Here is a 19668-nt window from a genome sequence, read left to right on the forward strand (position 1 = left end):
ACCTACGCTCTGCGTGCTTATTGTATTTTCGCGGTGAAGCTAAGGTAAACATAAAAAACCTTTGTCGTAGTGCAGTGTACACCCATGAAAATAAGAGTTTCTTGGTTTTTGAAAAACCTTTTAGGGTATTCAAGCCAACACAAATATGCACCCCGTAGAAATTTTTCAGAAAAACGAAAAATCCGCAAAGCTTTTTGAGTTTGTGAAAAATTTCCCTGGTAAACATTAAGGGGGTGCATATTTGAGTTGGCTCTAGAACCCTAAAAGGTCTTTCAAAACCTCAAAAACCTTTATTTGTAATTATGTACTAGAGTAAACGCTACAAAATGTTCTCAAGGCACGGGTCGTTCATTTGTACCTACGCCCAATTTTTTAATTTTCTTGTCAGCGCCCCATACTAACACCTGCGTACGTACACAAAAAGATCGCCATTCGATGTACAGGGGAAATAACGTTATTTCCTCTTTTGTACAAATGTAGACGTATACATGCAAAAATGTTCAAATATTTTTTAGTACTAGCCTACATCTGTTCCCACGCGTAGGCGTGACCTTGAGTTTTCAATGGCCGTCCAAATGTGTGTAAAGATATAGTAATGCACACGTAATGCTAACTTAGCAACAATTATTTTTCCTCTAGGGTCCTTGGTGGTTTCGTTATAAGTGATACGTATTGGCACAAGATCTTATCGGGTGGCTGTTCACACAGTCCAACTGTCCACATCATCTAAGATGTATATTTGAGGACAACTATTGTCAGACTGATGGTGAGACAATTGGACAAATAAAGATACTTCTGAGGTGCCAGCGCTGGGGTGCAGGTTATCCAAGCAGGAATGACAGCTGTGATGCGAGTCGGCGAGTTCCTGTGTGAATAAGGAATACCTGCCTTCCTCGGAATCTTCCATCGAGCAGGAAAGACAGGTGTTATGATAGTCGGCGTATCCCTGTGTCAATTAGGAATATCTGCTTCCTCGGAATCTTCAAAATCAAAGAGACCAGTATATGAATTATGATCCGCTTCCTCTGGTTCTGCATGCTTCTTCCCATTGTACCGTACATTTGCCAGCCGTAAGTGTAGAATATTCTCTAAACGAGCATAATCATCGCACTTCCCAACGAAGATGGATATCTCTGATGATCCAGCTTGTCAGTGGAGTAATGAGTTGTCCTTGGAGGGAGGCATCATAGACAGAATACAAGAAGTTCTACTTGTTAAACTTTTGTTTTACCATCCGGAGATTCAATTTTGTTCACCCCTACGTCATATACAAATATCGAGGCAGAGTTTATCAAAAATCACTGTTGAACGAGAATGTTGTTAACTAGATTGCTTTTCTAATGCGACTACTTCTATAATAATATATATAATTTACTTCTAATGTAATGTCCCCAAAGCATTTTGTCGCCATTAGCCATCGTTTGAACTCTGTGTCTATCTGTTTTTCTACGTCTGCTCCGCCTCCCTAACAATGGGCGTCAGGTCAATTTGGCCCATCATGTCTCTTATTGTTAGCGTTGTAACTTGAAACGTACCTGTAATAGCAGGGTATACCTCTCAATATCATCATGCAACAACAACAGAATGATCAATAGCGACGAGAATCATCCCAAATTGACCGAATATGACTGATACCCCTTGATATCGCTCTACTACATAGGACAGATCAGGTGATGTCGATCAGACGTCTCCTTATAGATATTGGACATCAAAGAAAAGATGTGAATTAGACATCAATGTCCAATATATATAATTTTATTGATGTACACATTTCGGCATCTTAGATCATCAATAGAGCACTATTTGTTTTGAATTCTGTTTTTCTCTCCAAAGTCCAAAATTTGAAAATACACATACCTTTGTTGTTCATTTTTACTGCATATAGTATCATAAAATGTTTTAAAAATTCGACTTTTTTCTTCGATATTTTTGTCGTTGATGTCCAATTATTTCTTAAACTGTATTCTCGATAACTTCGCATCTTCCGAGAGTTTCTACCTGATGACATACCAGTACTAAAATGTTTACCGTGACACAAAATATCTTGGCGAAGGCGTTGTTGCTAAAAAAGAAATTCCATCTCAATCGCGGCACCCCGGTTGTCTTCGATCATTGTTGCGAACTCTCACAATCTATCACCCGACAGAACTTCTGTCTCTCTTGCCACCCTCTCTTTTCACAAAGGTTTAAGATGCATGAAACAAATCATCACTTTCCATGATGCCTCCTTAACTGCCTTTGATCGTGTGATGCCGTTTTGTCCTTGATTATAGGCTTCGAGGAAGGTTGCGCTCAATTGCAGCAATCATGAACAACTACAATGTAGATCATAACGAGATGTAATAGTTTGGTAGTTATCTATTTCTACATTTGATATTTTTCGTGTTTGATCTACTATGAATTTTAGGCAGATCATGAAGGGGAAAGTGTCGGTTTCACGATATATCAGCCAACCCTTGCAAAAGAAAAAAGAAACAATTTGCTGTTTTTGCTTTTCAAAAAGGTGGGCCTGAAGCTGTAAGCTGGCCAAACTTTCATTTTGCGAAAAACGCATCTATGATACTGTAACCTATTCCTTTTTTTCTATGATTTCTTCAGGGCTCTACTGCTGCGTCTCTAAATATTATTGCTATTGTCTTGAGTATGATGAGGAATATATTATTAAAGATCATAATAACACATTTCTCACGTTTCTTACGATCGTGGTCTCACATTGGTCAAACTTCGGACAGGTCGGAAATCGGACTAACGTAAATAGCTCCGACCTGCGATTGGCTTAGGTTCGTATCTCTCACAGACTATCACCGTAGCACTGAGAGAGTCGATCGGACGTTTTCGTTATGTGTGCAATGACAAAGCATTAAAAGAGGTGAATTGATGTCAAATTGGTGACATAATATGAATATTCTACACAGCCAATATTTTTCACACTTGGCAAAAAGCAATCAAAAACTCCGATGAATCGCAACCTAGTTCTATATAGACCACTTACACTCTTTGATTGCGTATCGATTTCATTATAGGAATTTACCCACTGTAATACCAAATATCGAAAAACGAATTGGAGGGTTCCTTTTTTACTCTATCCTACTAGAATCAACGATTTCTATATGCAAATGGCGTACGCTTACCTGCTGGATTAGATTTGGGTGTAGCAATATTGAGATCATTTCGTCATATTAGGAATTCCGTATCAAAAGTGTTTCTGGACTTTTTAAAGATAATTGTAAGAGTTCCACTGATGTACTCGTAGCATGGATTTTATCGACAATCGCACAGATGTTGGGCGGCAGATATGTATAACATAGTAACAACGTGAAACTGACAGCTTTTGAACACCGTATCAGACTTCCTGTTTCGAAGGCTCCTCCCGATCGTGAGTTTATCATGCATATAAAGTGTCGCCCTAAAAATGGACGAGCATATACTAAAGCCACCCTCAGCACCAGTACTAATCAATGGAGAATGATTCTCCTGTGGAATTCCATCCCCTCGTCCTCCAGCAGGCGACACCGAGATGTTTGTTTTGGCTATTTATCTCAGAACCAGGAAGGGCACACCTCAAATTGATATGACCAAATCATTTGCAAGACCGATTATACGTAACAGGATCCGGAAAGTAATTACCTGCAGATGGGTAAATAATTCGAATCATTCCGAAGCATATTTCAATTTGGTTCTGTGTACATTGGGTACACAGCCAAAGTTTAACCCCGTTCCCAGGTGTTATCTATTCTCGGACGTGGGAGCCCGCCGAGTACCTATTTTCTGACAAATAATTACCCCCTACTTGAACCGAAAGGCTCTTAATGCGGCCTCGTGAACGCAAATATCAAAATGAACTTAGTAATTGATAATTAATAATTAACGGCTTTGCTATCGTTATATTAGTGTTAGATAAATGTTGACGTGAGACATTGATGATTGGAAATTGTGTAAATAATTGCCAAACTCCAGCTCAAATGATGCAAATCTTTGCAATTGCGAGGGAAATTTCAATGTCAGCAAGTAGGCGTCATAAATTACGCCTTTTTTTCCTTACAAAGAAGTGCAAATGTTATTTAGCTTTCCTGATTGGAAGCAATCTTTTAAACAATCTGATATCAATATCAGCACAGAGATGAAAGGACTGCCTGATACTATAGCCATCAGTTTTATTACAGCGTGGTGTGGGCTGTCGGAGCATGACATAGGATACCTCTCAAACGCAATCGTCGTATCATTCGTACGTTTATTCACATGCTATTTGTGGTGATGACTCCTCGAAACTGATTGCTCTGAATAATCTCTATAGTAAGCGAGCAAGTTTCTTGAGAAGCACAAATGATATCTCGAACAGGGTGAATACTAACGTCAACATAAAGTGACGTCATATGTTAGATTGAACTGCTTTGCTTTGTTTAACATGAGACAAACTGCGATGTTACAGTTGGAAGATTATAGGCTTAAGTGACAATATGGGTACTGTTCTTGTCAAAGGCTGTTATTGGTTAAGATTGGCCCAATTTATGAGCCAAACTACCATTTGTTGTGGCCAGATTGCTGTCATTGTGTTGCCCTTGGCAGAACCACTTCCAACAGTTACAACCTCAGCGTTGTTAATGCGTTGCGGTTGTGTACTGATTATATGCTACTTAACAGATAACTACCCCTTCTCAACTCTCCGTTGCCATCAATCACGAGGTGATGGCTACTACCCCTAACGACCCGGGCTTGACTCACCAATAACTCATCCGCACAATCGCTCAACGGACTGCCCGGCCGGACTGTCGAAGAATCGTCCTTTCTTTCGATAAGCCATAAGTCTCACTGGGTAAAAAGCAATGACAGATTACCAAATCAGCTAAAACAATACTTAATGGATGGCCAATACAAATTTGACATGATCAAAGAGTCGACTAAACCTGGTATTTCATTTACGTTTGTCTTTGAGTCTTACATTTGAGCTGTCTAACTGATAAGAAAATTTTCCTATCACGTGACACAATTATGTCACATGTTCTGAGATATCGTCTGAGGATTTTCAAACTCGTTTCCATCTGTTTTGTTTTGATCACGAACCCACGTGACCAGAACAAAGCTCGCACAAGTAATATTTGTACCAGAAATGAGCAGAATATTAATTTACCTGCTGTCCCTCGATTCAACCCTTGTCATGCTGTTGTTTAATCATGCAAATCAGCTTCCCTGCATGCAAACAATTTGCAATCCTGGAACCCAGGCGGTCGTTGTTGAATGAAAATGCCAACCAAAGTCAACTTTGCTGGTTTCTGACCCGATGACCTTTTTTTTCCTTTTCTTCCGGATCAACTTCATGAGCAGTATCGGGTGGCCTAAAGGTACTGCATCGAACTTTAAGGAAAGAATCCCGAGATGTGTTCTCCGAACGAACTGCATTCCTTTATACACTGATTTAATCTGTTGATGCCCAGACTTTTCAAAGGTATCTTACTTCTCATGTAACGAGAAATACAACAACAGGTCACCCAATCGAAAATGCCCAAAAAGTGTGATTTTCCCCCAAATTTTCAATTGTTAGGCCTACCATGCCAATTCCCTGATTACCCTTTATAAGGCCCTCAAATGTTGTATTTCAAAGAAAGAAAAATCTTAAAGCCAACTAAAAAAAATAATTCTCGCCCTATCCTAACAACGCTATCAGCTGCTTCATGGAATATGAAACTTTAAATGACAGTTACCAGCAGTACGAATGGATAATTGGTCATCATGAGGCAGACTTCATTGACCCAATGCTTTTTTGCGGTATCCGCTTTTAGACCTATTTCGATCCATGAACGTTGTCGATGCAAACACTAACATTTTAGGAATGCCAAGGAAGCGTGAGAATATCATCTGAGAGAAACCAATGTTTAATGAGAGAAAACTGGTTAAGAGATGGCCTAGACGCCCTACTAGGCTGGACGACCCACTATATCTTGATTAAGAGTGTCATATTAGACCACTCTGACGTATTTCCCAGCTTGGCGGTGTTATCTATCATCATTAACTAATGCCAGCTTATTAACCGCCCCAAAGTCAAATGAAATATTATGAGAATACCAATCAGTCTAAATATATTTATATGATAATAATGACAATTAGATATTTGAGCGGTATGCCGAACACAACTCCCCAGGGTGGGTTTTTAAAGGGTCAACATTACACCAGCATTCGATTTCAAAGGTCGCCTACAACGTCTTGCCAAATAATAGGTAATTCATTTAGCATTGTCTTTGTAAAATTACGCAATAATTGTGTCAATAAAATTGTAATGTTTTTCATTGATGGCCAACAGGGAGGCACAGTGGCACGGAGGAAATGCGTCAGACTTCTGCTCGGGTTGGAGACTCCTCTGGTGTTGGACGGAATTCACTTTTGAAACTCACCCTTCTAAGGTATCTAAGGTAAACTGAATGTTGCTTTTAGGTCCCGAAGCTTATCCTCAAGGGTGTATTCTAAGGTAGACAGATATTTGTAAATTTGAAAACGGGCGAATTTACCCATTAGGTACATACCTTCAGGTTACCCTAATCTTAAAGGTACTTGAAGGGGAAACATCATAGGTATTGTACAAGGTTTTTGAAAGGTGTTTTGCACAGGCTTTTTATTAGGGTTGGACGACACTTAATCCTAAGTGCGCCACCTCTGTGAACAGTCATCAACTACGCCACAGGTCGCATAGAAACGGAAATGTAGCGCCAAGCAGGAGCGATGAAATATCCAATACTTCAGAAATCAGCGGAAAAGATGGTTTCTTCGATATAAAATGCTCTGTAGAGTGTTTTCCATTTACTCGCGTACGGCTGCAGAGGACACGAGATCAGACAAGAGCAAACTTCGGACGGGCTTCGCACGTGCTTGCGTCACTGGTCCGCATAGATTAATAGGTCTGAATAGATTAATAAATTACTTGGTTGACACCTAAGGTAAAAGCAGTCGTGGACACTGCTGTGGAGGGAAAGCTTGGCGGGATAACACGAGGATAACTTAGTACTTGATATACTTCCAGAGCTGTGTTAGAGGATACGATTCGACCGCCTTGGATTGAGTGATTAACCCGAAAGAAGGTAGGACCAGTCTTTAAAACATATTTAGTTTGTATTTATTTTGACTATCTTCACTGAAAAAAGAGAAAGTTCAGAAATTCTGTTCTTCATGAAATACATGTAGCAGAAATTACGCCATTGGGGACAAACTTTAAAAAATGAAAGATAACGTAAAGCCCTTTTAATTTATAAATTTTCTACCGTTTTAAAGAAGAAAGCCGAATCAACTCAAACTTAACGAGTAACGCATACAAAGAAGTCATATTCTTCATAAAATGGCAAACCAAGTTTAGCGTAAATGAGAAAGACAAAAATATATGTCTCCCTCCAGACTTAACTTTTCTAAGTGTTTTTAAGAAGACTGAGACAGAGACTGACTGGAACTAAACGAATTACTCTCCGAAAAAAAAAACTTTCTCTAAATAATGTCATCTTCCGCCTTGTTTAGAAAAAAAGAAGACTCGCGGGGAGAATGCCCTTACTCGGTAATATAGGTAAAGAATCGGCCGGGATTTTCGGGATAGACACTTTCTTTAGCGGGACTAGTGTGAACGAGCGGAGGATTCCGAAATTGTTTACTGGCGGGATCGGGACCCGGGATGGGGTCATTTCTATATCAAGACATCGAAGCCCGAATTGACCGATATTCACACATCGGACCCGGCCTGCCGCTTAACCGCGTTAGGCTATCGGAGGCGAAATCGTGGCCAACGCAGACAATAACTCCTCAAGCTCTTTAGGGCAGCGATGAACGCTGCAAGATGACGTTGAGAGATTGCAAGAATATCGTAATGATACTTTTTGATTGAAATGGAAGCAGTTTGCAATTACCTCAATCGGAATCATGCCCTGCTACGTCAGTTTCATATTCGTTGTTAGCACTGAAGAATTGATTGATGGATCGAATAAAAGCGTGTTACTGATAACTAAAAATTATCGGGGGAAAACACTCTCTCGCGTAATCGAAGGTCGAATGACTAGAATCAACTACAATAAGCAGCAAAATCTTTGCGCCTTGTGTGTGAAAAAAGATGTTTAAGTTAACCATGCTGCCAAGGAGATCAGTTGAGTTAGGTCAAGATACCGTAACTACATTTACCATTGCATGAGGCGGAGTAATATGTCGTCATTAACGTATATTTCACATAAATGCACTCAGTTGCTTAGTTTATGTGATTTGTGATAAGCTACAACATTTAAAACAAATTGATAGATGACGTTGGCGCATCCACACACAATATAATTCTTCTTATTGATGGTAAAACACTTTGTTAAATACCTTAAACGTAGAATTAGTTTCTTAAATCGATTAAATGAACTTTAGATTGGCGTTTGAATTAGATGTAACCTGGTTAAAAATCGGAAGTAAAATGTATTCAAGCATCATGTACAGAGCTTCTCTTCATTATTGGAAATGATTAGTTCCGTAAAACATATTATGCGTTATTCGATGTAATGTATTGGCAAAAACCGGTCTGAAAGTTTTGCGTGGAGACGTACCCCACTGGGAGTCAAACCTATGGCCCACTTAAAGGTGAAAAGCGTTGAGGATTATACTGCGCCTCTCAATACTGCCCAAAAGCCGAAATTGAGAGTTGATATCCTTTGAAAGAATCGTGAGTCCAAGAAATGAAAAGGCAAATTCGCTAAAGCTCATGGTTTCTCGGGGTAGCCATGGTGTTCCTAACTGTTCTTAAATCGTTCATCGACGATGATGATGACGATGATATATCGATGATTCTCCAGTTAAAACCGTGCTAAAGCAGTCAAAATCTTCGATATTTTGATATACTTGGGTCTTTAGATCAGATATATGTCGTTCATAACCAGTTAAGTGTCGTGCTGACATTCCCAAAAATCCATTAGATTTTGAATAAAACTGAAATTCAATCTTTTAGTCATACCAAAAATATTGAATTCCAAGTAAACTGGGCCGTAATCTAAATATCGCTTAAAGTCTGTTACGATTGAATTATTCTGTTGGACAATCGTTGTAGATAAATTGTACTCAGATTAATAGAAACTAGCGAGAACGATTGATGATGAACGAGCGTGTTCCTGTCGCGGGAAATGAGAACTGGCGCGTTAACTTGGTACATTTACGGATTGGCTCTGCTCAAGGGTGGCTTGAAAGTGCAAGAGGAACCCGTGTACTACGAGATTAATGACCGGGACCCGGTAGCCCGGTTATTGATCAAATGAGGTAAAAGATAACGTTCTTAGTTTACCCTTAAGTACAGCGAAGGTCGGCAGCAGTCGAAAATTCTGTATGGTACATGTGTATATGATTTTGCAGAGACTATGATCGTCAATGCCGCGCATTATGCATTTTGTAGAATCCTTTGTTTTCCGGACATTCTGATGATTCAAACTTTTATACCGGTTCCAATCTAGGCGTGGCAGAGGTATGACCGACTTTCGAAATCAACGTCATTGCCTCTACTAATTTCTCAGCGATACAATTGATACGGACGCTTGAAAAATGCAGTCGGGTCACGAACCCAATCTAAAAGTCGCCATGCGGTAAAGGAAATTGATAACGTTTTCCGATATATTGCAAAATTAGAATGTAAGTCCTCTATTACAGCTTCAAAATCTACATTTTCAAATTTGATACAGGTACTAGCACACGCACTGATATGTGTATTATACGCGCTGGTCATCCAATGCATTAAATTCGTGACCGCGCTCAAAGCAATGTTGAGCACGGTCATAAATTGGATGGGTGACCGGTGCGTTACAAATAACACATTGCGTAGAGCTAGTTAAACTTGGTTGCGAGGTAGATCCCACTAAGTGATGACTGATCCAGTTAGCCTTCTAATGCAAAATTGGAATAATGCATCACGTCCTGATGCATTGGAAAAACCTCTCTACCTGCTACTGAAGGAGTGAATGGCAGGTGATAGTGTGCACAGTCTGCTTTTACAGCGGAGGCCCAGGTTTAAGAGAATAGCTTCTAGTTATTTAAGAGATTGTTGATATGATATTTTCAACCTGCAATTGGCCTTAATCCTTTTCTTCCATAATCATTGTTAACGCTCTATTCTGGTTCGGCAATGGTTCTTTCTTAAATGTTAAGCGAGTGTCGTGCTCATCATCTTCATTTACCATTGGTAATTGGGGTATCAACACATTTATTGTTAGACTAATACAGACACTTTATTATGTGTTTACGTTTTGTTTCTGGTAGATATACATCGTCGTCCTTGGGGTCAGGTATAGGACAACGCGGATGATTATACATTTCGTTATCATTGGCAAGCACACGGTCAATGCCCTTCTGATGTGGGCGTCATTATCGCGCCTCCCGAGTTTGAAATGTCAAACTTTCAGAAAAAAAACGTTAACAACTGTGACAGAAGAATAAATGTGATAAAGGAATAATAACGCTGGTTCTTTATTTATAAAATGACAGGAATGATCCAATTTTGCTTGATGAGTGTAGGAATTGGCAAGCTGGACAAAATATCCTTGTAGTTCAAGAAAAGAATCGTGAGCTAAAATCAGAAGATCTCATTGACGCTAATAGGGCCACCTGCCGAAGAACCTTGGCTGATTTAATAGAGTATGGCGAACGCGGATGATTGTCGTAATAAACCAAATTATGTCCAATGAAATCGTGTGACTTGGGCGAGTGGGAATGAAATCATGGTTGTCCGTCAGATATCATGCTGGTCGTAGTTGTATTACAAAGATATCACCAGGGGTAGCGGCTCTGTCGCGGAATAAAAGTGGTATTACTCGCGGCGCATCGATGCCCCGATGGGAATAGTCGATCACTAGCAAAAAGCAACGGTAACTTCTTACGTCACTGCCAAGCCGTCACCCGTCTAAATTACATGTAAATGCAAAGATACCTTAAGTCAAGTCTTTGAATATCAATATGTTACTGCTTAACTGAAGGAACACACCAAAGACACCCGTTCTTTTTCAATATGAGTGTTATTTGCGAACTGTTCGACGTATTCCCAACACGTTCCCAACAATATTCCTTAGCTTAAACACGCCACGACCGTGTTGCAAAGATGTTTCGGTCACCTGTCTCGGGAGCACCTGCATAAGCGCGACGGAGATCTCCGAAACGTCAACAAAATGAACACTGGTGTCAGGTCTGAACCGGAGCCCCTTTCTCTCTCTCAACAAATGTAACATGATATTTTTGTATGTTTGAACGATAGACTAACCTTTTGGTGCTTTTGTTCATTTTTGACGTTGTTGTGAAGAAACAAAGCGGGTTAATCCCAAGGTGCGATGGTCCTTGTTTCACAGTACAGAATCAAGTAACCTCCAGTCAAAATGATAGACACTCTGTCTACCAGTTAACAATATCATTGACGCTTACCATAGCCATTGGTAATTCCTTTAAGGCAGAAACTAAGACTACCTACTCGGAATCATGTTCGGAATCTGACGCCGGTCCGGGCAGAGGCCAGTGTTTCATTATTGCTTGGTGCCAGATGTGCAGGTAATGTTCATGTTGCTGTGACGGGAAGATTCATACAGAGAATACAAGTATGTCTATCTTTTTTTGAGAACGCCATCGATGTTGGGCGTGGGTGTGTGTACTTTAATTCTTAAAACGATTGCTCTGCAACTGATCGGAAACTACTGAAAAAAAGAACAGGACAAGCAGTCTCACTGACTATCAGTAGAGAAGCATAAGATTGGCATCTCGACGACCAAGCATATGACTTTTCTTCCAAACTTTGCAAAGTATATCGATAAAGGATGAAAATATACATCAAAATACACATCAATAACGGATGTTTATCTAATCTTATTTTCAAAGTCTCCTTTAGTTTTAAGGCACTCTTCTTTTCGTATTTCGTAAAAATAAAATCATCATTGTCATCTTAAGAAAAGGAGTCAACTATTTCCCGGCCAAATTTCACTTTTTTTCTTCAAAATTCTGGTATCATCTAAATAGAGTGTTGATGCTAGATATAATTAGTTTTTTCGACATTTTGAGGGGAAAGGGTGTCAGAGACATGAGATGAAAAAATGTCACCTCTAATGAGATCAAGAAGTTCTGAGATCCCAGGCAGATGTAGCAGCAGTGGTACTTTTGTAGAAAACTACAGATTATTGTGATTCCCAAACAAACAAAAAAATACAAAGAAAAACGCACGACGTTCATGACAATTCCTATTAGCAATTTGATAATTTCAGCCTCGCCCACTTCATTTCAACTGATCGCACTGTAGCTCCTTAAATTCCTTAAACGGTTCTTTTATACTAACCGATTCACATTTGTCAAGAATTGAGTTAAACAATTCTGATTTATACCCTAATTAACGACCATTACCAAGTTATTTACGATTATTTCAGTGAATAAGTTTCATTTGAGTGAGCTTCGTAACCTCCAACTGCACGTAATGAATCTGCTTAAATCAACTATAATAAATCTAATCACAGATGGGCGTCGCTCTGAACCGGTAAGAATCGCCTGATTTGTCAAAGTATCAGTCTGAGATAAGAATTGATGAACCGGCAAAGGACGAATGTGCTGTCATAGCTGAAATAAAACTTCCTGCCTGCAACAGAACATGTGTATGTACGTGTATGAACATGTACATGTATCCTTTAACATCAATGATAGGGCAGATTACTACATGTCGTATGAAAGTCATAGGCCTACTGGTTGCTCTCTATTACCTTTATTTGCCCATGTCGATTTAGGCCTACTGATCCCATGGCTGCTTCGTGGTGGTCGATGTTATTAAGATTTACCCTTCGATAAGCCAGTAGATCAATAGAAGTTTAGGCCTAGGTGCGTGCGGGCTTTGTTTAAAGACAATAGACCGTGTATTGGGCTACGCCTGAATTCTTTTTCTTGCGACGCACATGTAAGGGGCAAAATAACGGTGCTATTCATGAGAGTTGTACTAAGGAAATTCAGCCCTCGTAGCGCTTGGGGTACGGTCTAAATCATAGTAGAGTTGAGACAGTAATCGTAGTGAAGTGATGGCTAAAGTCAATAATTAATGGAAGTTATTTATTAAGGGCAACAGAACCATAACCATAACCGTTCCTAGCCTTGTCTTAAATGATAATGGCTCTCAAACTGGAAGCACGAATCACGCTCCCCGTAAGCTATAATGCGTGTACTCCACGGAGTCTCTTTGAAATAGGTACCAGGTTGACATTTTGTGTTTTTGAGTAACATTCAGTAATATAAGCCTTCCTGGCGTTACTGAAATAATGTGAGGAACGATGGGAATCGGAAAGACTTGAAGACGCTTACGCTGCACTAAGCAGTCAATAAGACACAAGACAACTGGGTGGTGAAGGCGACTTGGCTTCCAAATTGGTCATCATACTCCATGGAATTAGAACGATATTGGAACCGCTATCTATTCATTGAAAAAATAAATTGCCAATTTAGACAATACTCGGACTCATCAACAGTATATTAGAGAGGTCTAGGAAAGAGTGGAGTGAACTTACGTTTATCGGTGGCCCGCCGGAGTAAGCATATTGTAATAACTAGGCACTGGCCAAGGAATTTATGGTTCAAATCAATTGTAGACGACGTACACGACAAATTTGTGTTCTTGAGCATGGGATGAAATATTCCTTGTTCAAAATACTGTCCTTGTTATGGATGAACTCATACTGTTAAAATATGAAAAAATCCCAATAAAGATACATTCCAATCATAACACCCGCCAGCTTGGGAACTGCTTTCTAAAAAAAGATAGAAGACAGTGAGAAGCCAATTTCTCTCCGTGTACCACTTAGCAGCTGTTTTAGTCCAAATAAATATTGTCTTATTTTCGTAAGCAATATGCGTAGGTGTTTGCAATTAAACCGTGAACTGAAATTTGAAAAGATGACTTAAATATTGCAAATAATAAATGACACTTACGCATTTTGTTGCTATCTTGCAATTTAAAACATGACGTGTTGATTCAGGCAAAGGTTTCTGGTTCTTATACGTCTATCAGAGTTGAAGCCAATTAAGATATCGTGCTTAACTACATCACCTAAAGGCGTCCATTTAGGAATTGATACTGAACTGGAGGTATTGGCTGTCTCAACATACACCACGGTGAAACAAAATGGGCACCAAACCTGAGGCACATCGCCGAGGTTTTGGTTGAAATGACAGCTGAGCTGACATTTTTGAAATTTTAACAAGTAAAGCTGGAAACATTGAAGTTCCGTCCGGAGATGTATTTAGATAAAATCATTGATGCGGAGGTTTTGGATGAGTATTGGTAGGCTGTAACATAACTTTGTCAAAAATTACGTCATCCCACCAAGATGGCGGTCTATTTTTGACATACACGTCAACTGGATCCAGCATAAGTTCCGATTTACTCGAGATACGATATGAGCTGAGAAAAACGCGTGGGAATGATGATTGCCTGCCCTTCGTGCGCTAAAACTTAAAGCAGATTCTCTGAGTAGGAAGCATGTGGTGATAGGATTTTTATGGATAATCTTTGATTAAGCTGACTAGTTTGGCATGTAATACTTTTGAAATAGAAAGAATTTCTGAAATCGTGTGGGCCTACTGCAACAACGCCGTCCCACTTCATTTGATATGGGGAGATGTCATTTCCAAGTCAGCGTACAAAAAGGTTATATTTGTTTCGTTTTTAAGTTGTTAATTGACTAAAATGATGGATGAATTGTTCATACTGTGGCACATTATTTGACGCATACTCGACTTTGCTTTGATCCTTCCGATCAAATACATCTCAGAATAGCCATGTTGTTTTCCGGATTGCAGTAAAAGATATACATCTCGCTCCGCTAATATCAATAAAATCCTTGTGGGTGCTGATCTATTTATCTTTGGCCAACTCACTCTGTCATGTCTGCTGAAAGATTAAGGCGGTAACATCGATTATTTAGAGTGAATCCCACTCTGGGCGAAAAGTGTCATTTCAAAATGTCTACAAACAAATACCTCTTTCTATCTAATAGCGAAATAAAGACGGCAACACCCTTGTTAAAATCCCTGTTAAAAGCTTTCTCATCTCAGATTAAGATTTTGCCTCTTTTGACACTTATGTCTATAAAGTAAAGATGCTTGAAGCTGGTATTACTTAGCTTAAGTCGAACCCAACACAATCTGTCGATAATACATGAACATCATAATTGTCGATGATCCATAAACATCGATCTGTGCTTCATTTGAAATTCGACTTTCTAAAGTACATGTATGACGTGTAATTTGGAAGAATGACCGAATTAGAAAAGGTCAAATCGCAAAAGGCCACTTGGCAATTCCATAAGATTTTAAAACTTTTCGTGATGGAAACAACTGCAGTGTGGAAGGTGACGGGGCCACTATGTTGGTGCAGATAATGCCTCTACTTACAGAATAGGTGCAGTGACATTTTAGAGTACCCATGGGCTATCGTAAAACAACCCCAGGAACCAATACTTATACTCAGAGTAAAAGCAGTAATTGACGCGAGCGCAACCATCGATTCAATATGTTTTTCTGATCGCATGTCATTCCACATGTCGAAAGTTTGTCTCACTCCTTGAAGCGTTTTCTCAGTAAACACCAAAGTTCATAACGGCATTCTTACCATGCGAAATTGAAGTTTTGGTATGCTGGACAGGAAATGGTTCTCCGGTATTAACCTCGTACCCCTTGACTCTTTGCACAGCAATTTATACTGCATTCAGTACATGGTATAATGTGTAATTGGTACACTGGGTACTCAAGAGGTGAACAATTCTGCGTTATAATCTTACGTTTACCGAATATTTGGATACGTGTGGTATTCCCTGACTTGAACACCAATAATACTCTCTGAAGTTTTCTCTAAATCTCATTTCCCATTTGTTGCTGGTTTCTCAAATCTTCATTCGATATTATGTGTACATGCTTGTGCGATTCGAACATTAAATGCTTACACCAGCATAAAACCTCTCGTCTCTTCTCACCTGCCCTCTCATATGTTTTAGAATATACACCAGCGGGACATTTATCTCACAAGCAAGTGTTGATTTTGGGACTTGTGCTGAATTTATCCGATGATAAGATCACCCATGGCGAAGGCAGTTAACTTCTAATTAGGCTGTATTGCCGTGCTTGCATGGCCTACTAATATCTGCATCGTGCAGTCGTCAGAGTGAATACTTTTCCATGCACACAGACATTTGTATCGCCAGGCTAAGCTACCCTCTTTGTCCGGGGAGGATGTCGATTGGTCGAGGGCAAAACACATATATAATGGGCATTTACGAACACAATGCCTTAATACAAAGAAATCTGTCTTTCGATTTCGACACCTTTGGTCTTGACCACACTGCCATTTCTGCTTGACTGTCTTTATGAGCCGCTCTACCATTGTCCGCACAGCAACTAAATCCGCTCATGCAAGACCACGGAATCGTTTGATATGCTTTTATAATGATGCCTATATAAGATAATGACATTTCTGACGTCGTAGATGCAGAAGAAATCTCTTCAGAACTAAGTTAATAATAAGGTCAGGACACTGCAAATTCTTAGGCTTGCTTTGACGCGCGATCCACCCTAAAGCAGGCATCGCCTGACCTTGCCTCGGAGTGCGAGTGCACGCGTCCATTCACGTGTGAGTACATGTTGCTAAGAGGTCATCTCAAATAAGATTGAAACCAATTAAACTACATCTTTAGTTTCCCTTGATTTTCGCAGTTTTGAGGCAAAATTAAGTAAGGCCATTTCCCTGCGGAGTAGGTAGCAGGCGAATGCCTGAAACAAGTCACCGATGAAAGGACGAAGAAGACTTTCGGCTGTTCTCAGTCACGTTCCATCAATCCAACAAATTAAACAAAGCAAGAGAAACATCCTCGTCTCTTAACAGGAAAGCGATGTCTAAGTCGTGAGTGTCACTGACCCGTGTGAACATCAGAGACGAACCTCGCGACGCTGATTGTTAATCCAATAAAGGAGGTCTCCTGTCTTATGCTGATGGCTGAATAGACGACATCGCGCTTCACGCCCTTCGTGTAAAAGTAAATAAAGAGCGAATCAATATCGTTTTCGATTAAACAGAAGAGCACAGCCGGTTAAGCTCGATACCTAAGTTTTACTGCCCAAACATCGAAGGACGCAATTCACGATTTCAAAAGGCTAAGTAAGCGCAGTTTTCATTCAGTGATTCAGTAAAGAGCAAATTGGAATAAAATGTCGTCATCTTTATTGGTCGAAGCATTCAAATTATTTATCCAAGATTTTGTTTTGGAAAAACTCATCACACAATGCCATGCCTCGGGTATGCATCCATTACCTGAAAGTCTTAAACAGATAGAAAATACCTGATTCTATTTCTGCTACGCTCGAGCCTCCTATCAATGAATATTCCATCCGTTGTTTTTTCATCTTCAAAATGCAGGGAACTCACGTAGACGCAATAGTCGTACGTGGCTGTTTGATATGGCTCGTTATCTGTCGAGAAGTTGTCTCTCCACTTGACAGCAGGAAATGACAATGAGAGACAGCTTGTTAATATTGTTTGGTGCAACACAGTGTCATTTGGTACACGCTGACGATACATTTAGTGTATACAATGTACGAGGAAGAGGTAGACGCTGGGTAACCAATCAACATGAAATATATATACATGTATTTCTCGAAGATACGTCCTGATAAACTGTTGTTAGCCCTATTAGAGAGCCAGCCTAGTATCAACTGTTAACAAATCAGGAACGACGATGTGATAAAGTAATGTTTTACTTTTGAGTTTATTCGGCCTCGTGTTAAGAATACAACTGTACTTCATTGTGTCCTCTCAGTTCTAGACCAAAACACCGACGAAGTTGTGTATAAGTTAACGTGGAAAAAGCTCACAATAACACAAAATAAAACAATAACACTTTCTCTCAATGCACTTGCTAGCAGTTGCATATGCCTGTAGTTACATTGTTTCTCTTCATCGGATTTCACTTACAATTTCTTCAATTGAATATTTAATCTGCATACCGATACACATTATTTTCGTATCCTTTTGTAAGAATCTTCAGAATTGAAGGCGAAGAATTAAATAAAATTGGCCAAGGACAACTATCTAACACAAATTTTCCCAGGGAGTTCAAGTTTTATCATGATTCCGATATATTCAAGTACACGTACATGTATTAAAGTTTCTCCAATACAGCCCCAGATTAAGCTCTTAGCTCATATCATAATCAAAATGTTTGTTACTTTATAAACCTGGAATTTTTCAAATATGGATTGAAAGATAACCCATGTGGTTCCAGTTGCCGATCTGACACGGGAGAGATCTTGCCTTGAAATGCGATATCACCGCCCGAGGTAGTTGTGATTTTTGACGGCCATGCTCTTCCAGTATAACAAGAAAACTGATCACGAACAAACTCCAGGCTCCAATTTGGTGACTTGTTGCTAACTTCTGTGTCAATTGCAACAAATTTATTGTATCAATAATGTATACTATGCAAATAATAATCGAAGGTGTTATTCTATAGATCGAAGACTCTATCGAGTTTTATTGCGATATTTGTATCGGATTCGTAATATCTTTCCGGAATCCGGTGCTCTTAAAAGTGATATGTATGAGGTATGGACCATCTCATGTTTTCACTGTTACTGTTTTATCGACCTGTTTCTGTTCAATTATTTAACTTCTCGAAAAATCTGAACACTATACGAGCGTTTCAGGTGTGAGTGCTCAATATTGGTAAAAATGTCACAAATACATGCTTTCTAGCTTCGTTGACGTCAGTACAATGTGACATTAGATTAAAGGGAGTGAGATAAATAATGGATCTAAATAATGTAGCTATTAAGGAGAAAAATAGAGTAATAACATAGCCCTGGTTGTTTATAATTGATAATGAAAGTAACAAAATTTTTCGGACTGCAGTTTAGGCAAAAGGCTTCCAGATTCCACGGTGCCTTTAACGAGCATTATAGACTCCAAGACTGCCTGTTACGACTGTCAGGATTGGATAAATTGGAGTAAATTGCTGTTTAGGTCGAGAGACGATGGCATTTTGGGTTTTATGATTAATACATGTATATTCAACAGTTGTTTGATGATATCATTTTCGCACGTTCTTTTGCTTATGGTTTTAAACATGCAGATAGATACTTAATAGGAGTTTGACTTGCGTAAATAGAAATTTCGTGTCTTGCACAGACACCCAAAGCTGTTTAAGTACCAAAATGGTGAGTAACTACGTCATACATTTATTTAACGACACGTCCAACTCGTAACAGTGTCGATCAGAAAAAAACTGTTTTTGCATTGCAATACCGGCTTCAGTTGTAATTACAATACACCGACCATCGTAACAGCCAAATGCACCACCGAAATCCCTAATGTGAAAATGATGAGTGAAAAAATCACTCGAATTGGGAAAATCCACTCTCTATTCAGGGTGACCAGCCCAATGATAAATGGATCCGGTCAACCAACCGTGGTGCAACAGACTCATGAACAGTTGATGCCATGTTTATCAGAATGAGAGATGGTTTTTACACTACTCTAATTGGCATCGTCTGCTTTAATGAGCTGTAAATGGCAGCTCCTCGTTTATCAGTGCAGTATACATGACAAGTGGTCCATGGAGGTAAAGAGGACAAAAAACGATCATTGGAAAGCTGAATTTGTACTGCATGAATACGTCTCGAGATGAGCTCATG

General features: G+C 39.5%; 1 protein-coding gene across 4 annotated transcripts in view; it reads left to right on the forward strand.

The window, feature by feature from the left end:
* LOC135492470 (LWamide neuropeptides-like) overlaps positions 1-19668 on the forward strand; it is a 79853-nt gene that overhangs the window by 17100 nt on the left and 43085 nt on the right. For 2 of the 4 annotated variants that reach the window (XM_064778973.1, XM_064778972.1), the window contains exon 1: positions 6747-7067. The exons of the other annotated variants lie outside the window; for them this stretch is intronic. The gene's annotated coding sequence lies outside the window, so the exon portion shown is untranslated. Of the gene's footprint in view, positions 1-6746; positions 7068-19668 lie in introns of those variants that run through there. 4 annotated transcript variants of the gene reach the window in all.

The sequence above is a fragment of the Lineus longissimus genome, chromosome 8 (genome assembly GCF_910592395.1).
Source record: "Lineus longissimus chromosome 8, tnLinLong1.2, whole genome shotgun sequence".
Lineage (NCBI taxonomy): Eukaryota > Metazoa > Nemertea > Pilidiophora > Heteronemertea > Lineidae > Lineus > Lineus longissimus.